The sequence below is a fragment of the Varanus komodoensis genome, unplaced genomic scaffold (assembly GCF_004798865.1).
Source record: "Varanus komodoensis strain SLA01 unplaced genomic scaffold, ASM479886v1 scaffold15, whole genome shotgun sequence".
Lineage (NCBI taxonomy): Eukaryota > Metazoa > Chordata > Lepidosauria > Squamata > Varanidae > Varanus > Varanus komodoensis.
Window position 1 is genome coordinate 9,877,799 of NW_025335440.1, and position 9,768 is coordinate 9,887,566.

Consider the following 9,768-nt stretch of genomic DNA (forward strand, 5'->3'; position numbering starts at 1 on the left):
GAAGTATTGCGAAGGGAAGGCCAATGTTAGGGGAGCAAAGATTTTTTGTTACCCCTTTAAATAGAAATGGAGAAAGAGGGCAATCCGTGGGCTCATGCCCCCTCTCCATTGCTTTCTTTGGGGCTAATCCTTCATGCAGTCTTTTCTTACGGTTGCGTCCTATGATTTGCTTTATGTTCTCGTCCATCAGCAACGCAAATCCACTTTCTCTGCTTCAGCTCAACTCCTGCCTTTTCAGCATGATATTTTGAGGGGATCCTTGACTGGTGGCAGTACACAAATCTAGAAATAGTTCGATAAAATATGCGGAGTGTGATGGTTCTAACCCAGCCCTCCATGCAGGACACATATGCAAAGCACACAGGACTGACTATCCCCCAGTTGCTATGATGGTGCAGGCTGTTTCGTGACATCCCTGCAGAGACGGTCTCCCAATTTTATTTTCTTGAACAAAACTTCAATAAACATATCAGAACTCAGCAGAGACACCTTGAAGGAATGATGCACTTTCTTGGGTCAGAAAGAAAGCAATCGCCCCTTGCTAGAAAGAAAGACCAACTGTATGAGCTTCATTTACATATACTTATTGCATTCCATTTTTCAAAAAAATGTAGAAAAACTAGAAATGGTTCAGAGGAGGGCCAAAAAAGATGACCCAGGGTCTGGGAACTAAGCCCTGTGATGAGAGACTGGGAGAGCTGTCCATGTTCAGTCTTAAAAAGAGAAGACTGTGAGGGGAAATGACAGCACTCTACACGTACCTGAAAGGCTGTCCCAAAGAGGAAGGAAAAGATTTCTCCTTACCCATTTCTGAGTGTAGGACACTGAACAATGAACTTAAACGACGCCAGGTGCAGATTAGACACAAGGAAGAACTTCCTCACCGTCAGAGCAATACAGTTTCCAGGAGAGGTGGGGGGCTCTCCCCCGCTGGAGACACTCGAGGTGCATAGTCATCTGAATGGGGTGGTGCAACTTGGTGTCCTGCACCAGCAGTGGGCTGGACCCAGTGGCCCTCCTGGCCCCTTCTGACCCAACTATGCCATGAATCCTTGCCCTGTGCACCGTGTCTGGGCACGGTAGGTTCCCTGGGCTCAGCCGGCCTTCGTTGCTTTGCCTGGTCACTCTCAAAACTAGGGCATCTGCATGTGCCTTCACACAGATGGGGCTGGGAGTCCCACTGAATTCAGTGGGGCTCACGTCTGAGTACCTAGGATTGTGCCGTGTGGCTGATTTTCTCAGCAGACCTGGCACAAGGGAGGAGGGAATTGGTACAACTGCCGGACCTTCAGCCCCACTGAGTGGCTCCCTACCATGAAGGCCTCTCTGCAGGTGAGGCTGACTGCTCCCCTCATTCTCCCCCAGGGTTATGGGAATCGTAGTCCAGCACTGTTTGGGCTGGTGTGCAGGGGTGCGGGAGCTGACTTGGAGGTTCCCACTCTGCGAAGGGGTGTGTGAACGAAAAGAAGCGGTGACAGGCTTGGGGGTGGAGTGGGGACTGCCAAGGCAGCAGGGTCTTTTCCGGCTATCACCCAGGAGGCAGGGCTGTGATCGTGGAAGACATGGGACCTGCTTGTCCCTTTGCAACAGCTTCATCCACAGCTGTTCTCTTTATCTGGAAGGAACCCAGGAAGGCGACTTTAAAGATTGTGCACTGCACTTGCTTCTAGGAACGGAACTATACGGAGAAGAAAATAGGACTAGAGGAAAATCAGGAAGAGAAAACGTCGATTAAATGCGTCCATCACGAAGATTTGACTGTGGGCAGCACTTCAGCCCAGCTACTCCCCGGGAAGCCCACTGAGCTGCCCGGATCTCCCAAGCAAGTGCGCCTTGCCGCGCAGCTCGGCTTCCTAGCAGACCTACTCCTGAGTAAGTTCCCGCGAGCATCGTCCGTCGGCCAGGCAGCCTCCCCTCCCCTCCCCGCCCCTCCCCCCGAAGTCCCCCTCCGGGCTCCCCGCTCTCGCGGCTCCGCCGGCGGCCTGCAGGGGGCGCTGCCGCCCAAGCGCCGCCGCCGCCTGGCGGGCGGGCGGGCGGCCGGGAGGACGCGGCGCCGCGAGTGCCGCCGGCGAGCGAGGCTCGGGAGGCGGCGCGTGCGAAGCCCCCGCCTCCCGCTCCCTTGCTTGGACAGGCCGGGCGGGCGGGCGGGCGGGCGAGCGAAGCCACCCGGGCAGGCAGCCGCTCCTGGGCGTCCGCAGGCGGCGGCGCGACCGCCCCCCGTGCTCGGCCGGGAGCTGCCGCCGTCTGGGATGGAGAAGGGGCTCCCCGGCGGCAGAGCGTCGGCGCGATGAGGGACGCGGCGCGCTCTCGGGAGCTGTGGAGCTATTAATCGGGGACTTACAACTCGGCGATGGCCCCTCGAGCCCGCCTGGACTTCGGAGGAGGCGAGCGCTGACGCCGCGGTGAGTTTCCCCGGGCTCCGAGGGGGCGTGTGCTCGCGCCGCGGCGGTGCCTTCCTTCCCCGACGGCTGGGGCTGCTCCCGCGCGGAGGGCGGCGCGGCGCGGCGCGGCGAGGCGCCCGGACCTCCCCTGGGCGCCGCGAAGTTTTCTCCGAAGGTCGCCTCGCCTCTCCGGAGGAGATGCTGATGTGGAGCCGCGGGGCGCGGGGTGCGGGTCTGGGAAGCGGGGGCTTCCTCGACAGTGCTGGGGTCCGCTTGCCTGCCTGCGCGTGGGGGGCGAGGAGCGCTTGAGGACCCGGGGCGCCCACCTCCGCGGGCGCAGGAAACCGGCCATTTCCGAATCGAACGGCAAAAGTTTGACTTTCTCAGTCTGGGCAGAGTTGCCGAAATGAAGCCGTCCGCCTGCTTTGCTTCCCTGCTTTTGTTTTCTAAAGGGCTGAGGATTTGGGGATGGTCTGATGCAAAATAAGCCGCTTGGGTTCCGTTTTCCTTGTCGGAACGGGACTTTGAAATCTTCTCTGCTGCCATCGCAAACCGTAAGATTTACGTATTTCCTGCCAGTTTCTATTTTCCAAAGATCAGTCTTGGAATCTATAAATCAAAAGTTGGTGTTTGGAGGTCTGTATCTTAGCCAGCCTGACTTGAAATGAAAATATCGCAATTGCTGCGTCGTGAGACAAATAGAGGCTACGCAGAATCTTGGAGATCAGAATTTCGGGATTGGGGTGGGAATTCAGAGAAACAGTAACTTCCTAGCCATCTGCGTCCCTGGGGGAAATGAGGAGGGTGAAGGGATGGCAATGAGTAATTTTCCAGAATTTATTCTATTTTTTTTCTTTAGATGGAAAGTAAGATTCAGAGTGAAAATATCGTAATCCAGAGCAACAAGTTTAGGGTTTTGTTCTCCAAAGGAGCGAGCGAAACGAACTTCTAGCTCTTTTTGAAAGGGACGTACGAAACTCCCGGGGTAACTTTTTACGACCTCCGCGACCCGCCTCTCTCCGTTTTGAGCGGTGCGAAAAAAGCTGGGGGACCCAATTTGGTTCACCGCGAGGGTGACGAGCAACCCTCCCGAAAGACTGGGCACCGAGTGGGATAAACACTGCATGATCCAAAGAGGATTTGTCAATGCTAAAAATAAACAGACCCGCAAATGTCTTCAACAGGCACATGGCCAGTTTCAACAATATTTCAAGAATGATTAGCACATTGCGTGTCGGCTCCTCCGATTGGAACGAGCAGGCGCCCTGTCCAGGGTGCTGAAGTTTGGCGCGCGCGCTGCGCTGCGCTGCGCTGCGCTGCGCTGCGCTGCCTGCCGAGGCGCTTGCCCGGGAGCCCGTGGGACCGGTCCTCCGGATTCGCTTTCCCAGGTGGCGTGAGTGACATGAAAAGGGATGGGGGGGGGGGGGAGAGAGAGAGGAGAGAGAGCGAGCGAGCGAGCGCGCGAGCGATGTGTTTTCCAACACGTATAGCTGATCCTCACTTTTGGCCTGGGAAACCCAGGCAGGTGGAGTCACAGATGGAAACGGCAGATCCCATAAGCTTTGGGGAGCTCAGCCCAGTGGAGAAACCAGGATGCGGCCATCTCATTGCGAGAGGGCAGTGGAATTAGACGAACGCCCGAGCAGCTGGGATGCGATCGTGGTACAGAGAAACCCGGAGCAGATTTCTGGGGAAGCTGCGCCACAGCATCCTTGGGTCGTGCTGGGGATGGCTCTTTCCTCAGCAGCTTGAGCTGCGATGATCTTTGCACCCACTGTCACTTTCGTTTCTCTTCCTTCCCAAGATCAACCCTTCCTGTTTCTTTTGGCAACGGGGCTTGACCACAAAGCAAATTTTAATGCTGGCCTGTGGTAGGAGTGGCGATATTTTTAGATTTACACATCAAAAGGTTTCAGCGTTAAAGAGGTTGGGTTTATGTAATTCGTTCAATGTGACCGGTCAAAGAGAATGCTAAGAATAATATTTGCGCACACATGGCACTGAACTTAAGAGATGATGGAGGGCCTTGAGGGGGGTGTTTTGCTTTTCTCTCACTCTCCCATTCAGGATATTTAGCAAAGGATGAGCAATTGGTAGCCTCTCTCTGAGGATCTAGCAAGCATTGGGGTGAGCTCGGGGGAGGAGCCAGACAAACTAGGGAAGAGGGGAGCTCCTGAAGGCATCACCAGAGCTGCATGTCTGCATGCTTTCTCCCGCTCGCTTTAGTCCCTGCAGTGCAATGGCCAGCGTGTTGGATTTGGGCCTGGGTTCCAGCTCCCTAACTCCAACCTGCCTCCCATGATGAAAAGGCCAGGATGAAAGCAAGAAAACACCTGGTGGGAGAACAGTTGTGTGACTGGCACCTCCATCTGCTTGTGTGCACTCCCAGGTATTCGGGAGGCTTCACAGCAATATACAGGGTGGAAATACTCTCGATAGTTAGATTCGTAAAGGCACGCATTCCTTATTAGTTGACAACGCTGGGCTATGTCGACCAACACCCTGGCTTGATTGAAGGCAACTTCTTCTGGTTCTGTATACTGAGGGGCTCAAGGGAGGGTGCAGGGCTGCCCTGCCCATGTTCACCCTGGGAGGCTGCGAGGTGAGTGCCTGGCCCAAGGTGAGTGGAGCGAGTGGCGATTCCAGCCTGGGGCTCCCCACTTTCAGGCTCATTGCTTCATGCCTGCCTGTGGCGAGACAGGATCTTCTCTAGGAGAAAGGTTGGTCCTCCTTTTTGTCTTGGAGGTTACCTCTGGCTCATGGGCAGGCAAGCCCGGGCAGGCAGGCGTCAGTATTTCTAGGCTAGTAGCTTTTTGCAAGCTTTGCAAAGCCTATATAAATGGACTAGGAAGAGAGATTGATATGACTCGGTGACTGTGAACACGCACAGCTCTAAAAACGGGGAAGCTTGTGGCTTTGCAGGGTTCCCCATGCATCATTCCCTGTGCAGCCTTTCTGTCTCTAGGCATTAGGGAACAGGAGTGAGATCCTTTCGTTGGCTTCGGTGGTGAATACGGACCCATCCCTTTCACACAAACAACACGCACACCCCCTGATTGCTCTGCACTCGTTTCCTGCATGTGTAAATGAACTCCTCAGGAAAATGCGGCTTTTCAAGGGGGTGCCAAGCTGCACGCAAACCCCATGCGTGGTGCTGCATTTCTGCCCAGGAATGCATGCTGTCCTTTCCTCCTGTGGGGTGGCTGTTGTGGGGGGGATGCTCACATGGGCCTGCACAGGTCTCAGTGCTGGGCTGGGGGGGGGGGGGCTGGGAGAGCCAGGTTCTACTCTGCGGAGCTCCTGACCACTGCATGACTTTGCGCCAGTCACAGACTCTCAGCCTAACCTACCTCACAAGGTTGTTGTCTGGAGGAAAACTGGGAGTGAAGGAGAACCATGCAAGGCACCTCTGGTTTCTTGCCAGAGGGGAAAAGGCCGGGGATAAAGGGACCGTGTGTGGATGGTGGCACAAGTACCATGATCCTCACAAGCCTGTGGGTGGCTGAGTAAATGCTTTGAGCCTAGATATGCCATGAGTCCAGCTTCCCTGCGCCCTGGGAGACGGCCTTCTCTAGCTTTCCCAGTATTGGGCACACGAGTGTAGCAGGCTCCCTGGAATTCCTTGGGGCAGTGGACCAATTTCCCAGCAGTGGGTCCTGGGTGCTTGTGTGTCTCTGCGTGAGCCCATAGTAGGCGCATCAGAGGCTGCCTGAGGTTGTGTCAGACCTGTGGCCCATCCAGCCCACTACTGTCAACACGGGCTGGCAGCAGTTCTCCAAGGCCTCGTGCAGGGCGAGCTCAAGCCCTGTGTGGCGACGCCGAGGGACCGAGCCTGGGATCTTCTTGGGCAGAGCACGGCTCCGCCACTGAGCATCCCCCCCCGCCCCCCCCCAAAGGCTCCTGGAGAAGAAACAGACAGCAGGAAAATAGAATTGGGAAAGGATTAAGCCAGAGGATGTGTGGTCTGGAGGGAACACCCCCGAGCCCCCTGCCTGGATGATCCACGTACGGGAGCCAAAGCCGTGTGCCAAACGCAACAGCCTTCTAGAGGCTTTCATGCAAATTCAGCATCTGCTTCTGTCGGCGGAGGGCAACAGCAAGTGCAGAGGAGAGCGGGGGAGGTACAGAGCAGCGCTGCCTTCGAATGGTTCGGCCCAGTTTTCTGGCCACCGTGTTCCATCGGATTGCAGTTGGTACACCGGCTTAAAATTTTGGCCCAAGGAGACTCCAAGGACAAAGCCTCTGCTCATTGCATGGCCTTCCTCTATTATTTATTATATTTGTTATGTTTATATCCTGCCATCCACCACTCCAAACTTCAAAAAGGGGCATACATGGCCCTCCTCCTCCTCTCTGTGTCATCTTCACAACAACCCTGTGAAGTAGGACAGGTTGACTCAGCGACTGACTCAGTGAGCTTCATGGCCGAAGGGACTGGAACCCACATCCCTCCAGGCCCAGCTGGATGCGCAAACCGCTGCTCCACCATGCCTCTCTCAATTGGTGCAGAATAGAGCTGCCAGGCTGCTGACGGGGACGGGGCGTTATGTTCACACGACTCCAGTCCTCCGTCAGCTTCACTGGATCCCCATGGAAGTCCGGGCCCAATTCAAGGTGTTGGTGATGACCTATAAAGCCCTTAACGGCTTGGGACCTGGTTACCTAAAGGAGCGCTTATGTCCATACATGCCCTCCCACTCCTTGGGATCAGCGGGAGAGGCCCTCCTCCAGGAACCCTCCGTGAAGGAAATTAGGAGGGTGAGTACCCGGAGGAGGGCCTTCTCTGCGGTGGCGCCCAACCCATGGAATCCACTCCCCAGAGAGGTCCGTCTGGCGCCGTCATTATTTGTTTTTCAGCACCAGGCCAAGGCCTTTTTATTTAAACGGCATTTTAATTGTTAGCTTATTTATTGATTTTATATCTTTGGCCAGGGCGTTTCCAATTATATTGTTTTTATATGATTATATATATTTATTTATTGTTGTAAGCTGCCCTGAGGCTTTGGTGAATGGGGCGGCACAGAAGCTTACTAAATAAATAAATAAATACTAGGATGTCAGATCTATAACATGGGGATCTTCTGTGTGGACAAAGCCTGACCCAGAAACTGAACTGGAGTGTCAGTTCAAGGCAGCCTTCCCCAACCTTCCAGAAGTTTGGGATCACACCCATCTCTGGTCGTTGGATGTGTTGGTGGAAGCTGATGGGAGCTGTTGTAGGAAGCGAACTTCTGGAAGGCACCAGGTTCTGGAAGGATGTTTGAGCTCCCAGGTCTTTGCTTCTATGTTCGTGGGCCATTGAAGTGGTTCTTGTCTTCACTTGGCCATGAAACTCACAGGATGATTTTGGGCTGGTCACTCACACTGAACCTGACTTACCTCGGAGGGTTGCAGGGCTGCCTTCACCGCATGATGGGCCCCGGCAAAGCAGTGTCCTGGGGCCCCTACGACAACTACAACTACTGGTAATTTTGGAAGTTTTCCCATTTTCCAAGGGTTAACATACACAGATTAGTATGGGGCCCACGGGCAAGTGCCCACCAGGCCCATGCATTGAGATGGCCCTGGAGGGTTGTTGTTGTGAGGATAAAAGGGAGCTATGTAAGCCACCTTGGCTTTCTCTTGAGAGGAAAAAAAGCTGGGATGGAAAGACAATGCAAATAACAAGAGTTATTGCTATAGATACAGTTATAGAAGGGACAGAAAAGGTGGAGAGACCTGAGTATTCCTCTTCTTTGTCGAAGTGGAAGGATTCCAGGTCTCAGCGTCGTCTTGTGCCCGTTTCCAGCATTCCTTGGAGGTTTGCATGTGGCTTGGAGGGCTCTTTGGACTCATGAAGCCTGGGCCAACCTGGAGCCAGTTATGCCGCTCTGCTCAATGCAGCCTTCCCCAGCTGGTGCTCTCTGGGTATTTTGACTTCGACTCCCATCAGGCCTAGCTACTGAGGACAATGGCTGGCACTTGTGGGAACTGTTGTCTGAATCATCTGAATTTGGTGCATTAGGGGGATGCCGCTGCCCTGCAATGCAAGACCTGCACCAGGTGGGAGGTGGAAGCCCGTCCTTCCTTGCCCGTGCCCGTGCCCATGTCCACGTAAATGGCAGGGCAGCCCTCGCAGCCGGTTGTGCAACGAGGCTGTGGGACTGGGACGGGGGAGGCCGTGCAGCTCGGCCGTGAGGATCTGCCAGCGATTAGAGCTTGCTTCACACCCTTTCAGCAGGTCAGCGGAGAAAACTATGCTGGCGTGTTGGAGAGGAATAGGCTGTGATAGCGATGGAGGAAAGGATGCTGTAGAATTTAAGCGTGGTGCATGAAGCGGATGACAAGCCATCTGAGATCACAGCCTCCTTTCGGGTTTTTTTGAGTGAACTAAGGAGATGGGGAAGGGGCCGTAACCCTTTCTGCCCTGGTGTTTCCAAGCTACGAGTAACTGCCACCAAAGTGGGTGGAAGTCGTGTTTCCTCCTGTACCGTTAGTACCAGCTTTGCCAAATGGCAATGGGGGAGGGGAGGGAATTGGGTTGGCGTTGGTTTATTCATTTATTAAAACATTTCTATGCGATTAAAGCTTGCTTCACACCCTTTCAGCAGGTCACCTCGGGGCAGCTCACAGCACAGAATAATGGCAGAAATGGCAAGGGAGAATGAAATTACTCCATGGCTTTGAAGCGGACAGGGTGTTCTGCCACCTCCGGTATCGAGGCAGGGTGCTGGTGTATACCAGGTGCTGGGGAACATGGGCGTGAGGGTGCTGATGCACTCACGCCGTGCTGGTGGGATCCTGTGGGCAGCTCATTGACTGCTGCGTGACCAGAACGCTGGGCTGGATGGACTCCTGGCCCAAAGCAGCGGTGCTCTGCCTGTGCTCTTATTTATGGGCCACTAACAAGCGAAGCAGCAGCCCCCCACCCCCCTTGCTCCTGAGTATAGGTTTCTCCCGTCATGTCTTGCGCGACTCCACTGACTGCAGAGTTCCTAACATAGCCATTCGGATTGTGTCCATCCCGTTCAGGATTGCAGCAACGCTGCTTGATCGAATGGGATCTCAAGCCTTTTTTCCCCTTTTTAATTAAAGTAGCATAGCTTGAATGTCTCTCTGGGTCCCACCGGCTGAGTCCTACCTGTATAAGTGCAAAGGGGCATTTCAGGGAGAACACCTGCAAAGCAGAAGTGCTGAATTACAGTCCTGGCCAAAGGTTTACCCCAAGCAATTAGCAATTTTTCTTTCTGGCTTTTGGGCTCATCCAGGAGAATGGTGTCTTGTGTAAGCCCAGCTGGGAAAATAAAAGCCACAGAAGGGTATTTGCAAAGTTTGTCTTGGTTCATGCAAGGTTTTATTTTTGATGTATTTCTTTTTAAATATTGTTAATATAGGGGTTCTTCCCCCC

General features: G+C 54.3%; 1 protein-coding gene across 6 annotated transcripts in view; it reads left to right on the forward strand.

The window, feature by feature from the left end:
- Positions 1-2,184: 2,184 nt before the first annotated feature.
- The window catches only part of LOC123020642 (sodium channel protein type 5 subunit alpha-like), a 270,015-nt gene continuing 262,431 nt past the window's right edge, over positions 2,185-9,768 (forward strand). For 4 of the 6 annotated variants that reach the window (XM_044424584.1, XM_044424586.1, XM_044424587.1 and 1 more), the window contains exon 1: positions 2,186-2,402. The gene's annotated coding sequence lies outside the window, so the exon portion shown is untranslated. Of the gene's footprint in view, positions 2,403-2,985; positions 3,770-9,768 lie in introns of those variants that run through there. The other 2 variants (XM_044424589.1, XM_044424585.1) reach the window with 2 other exon arrangements.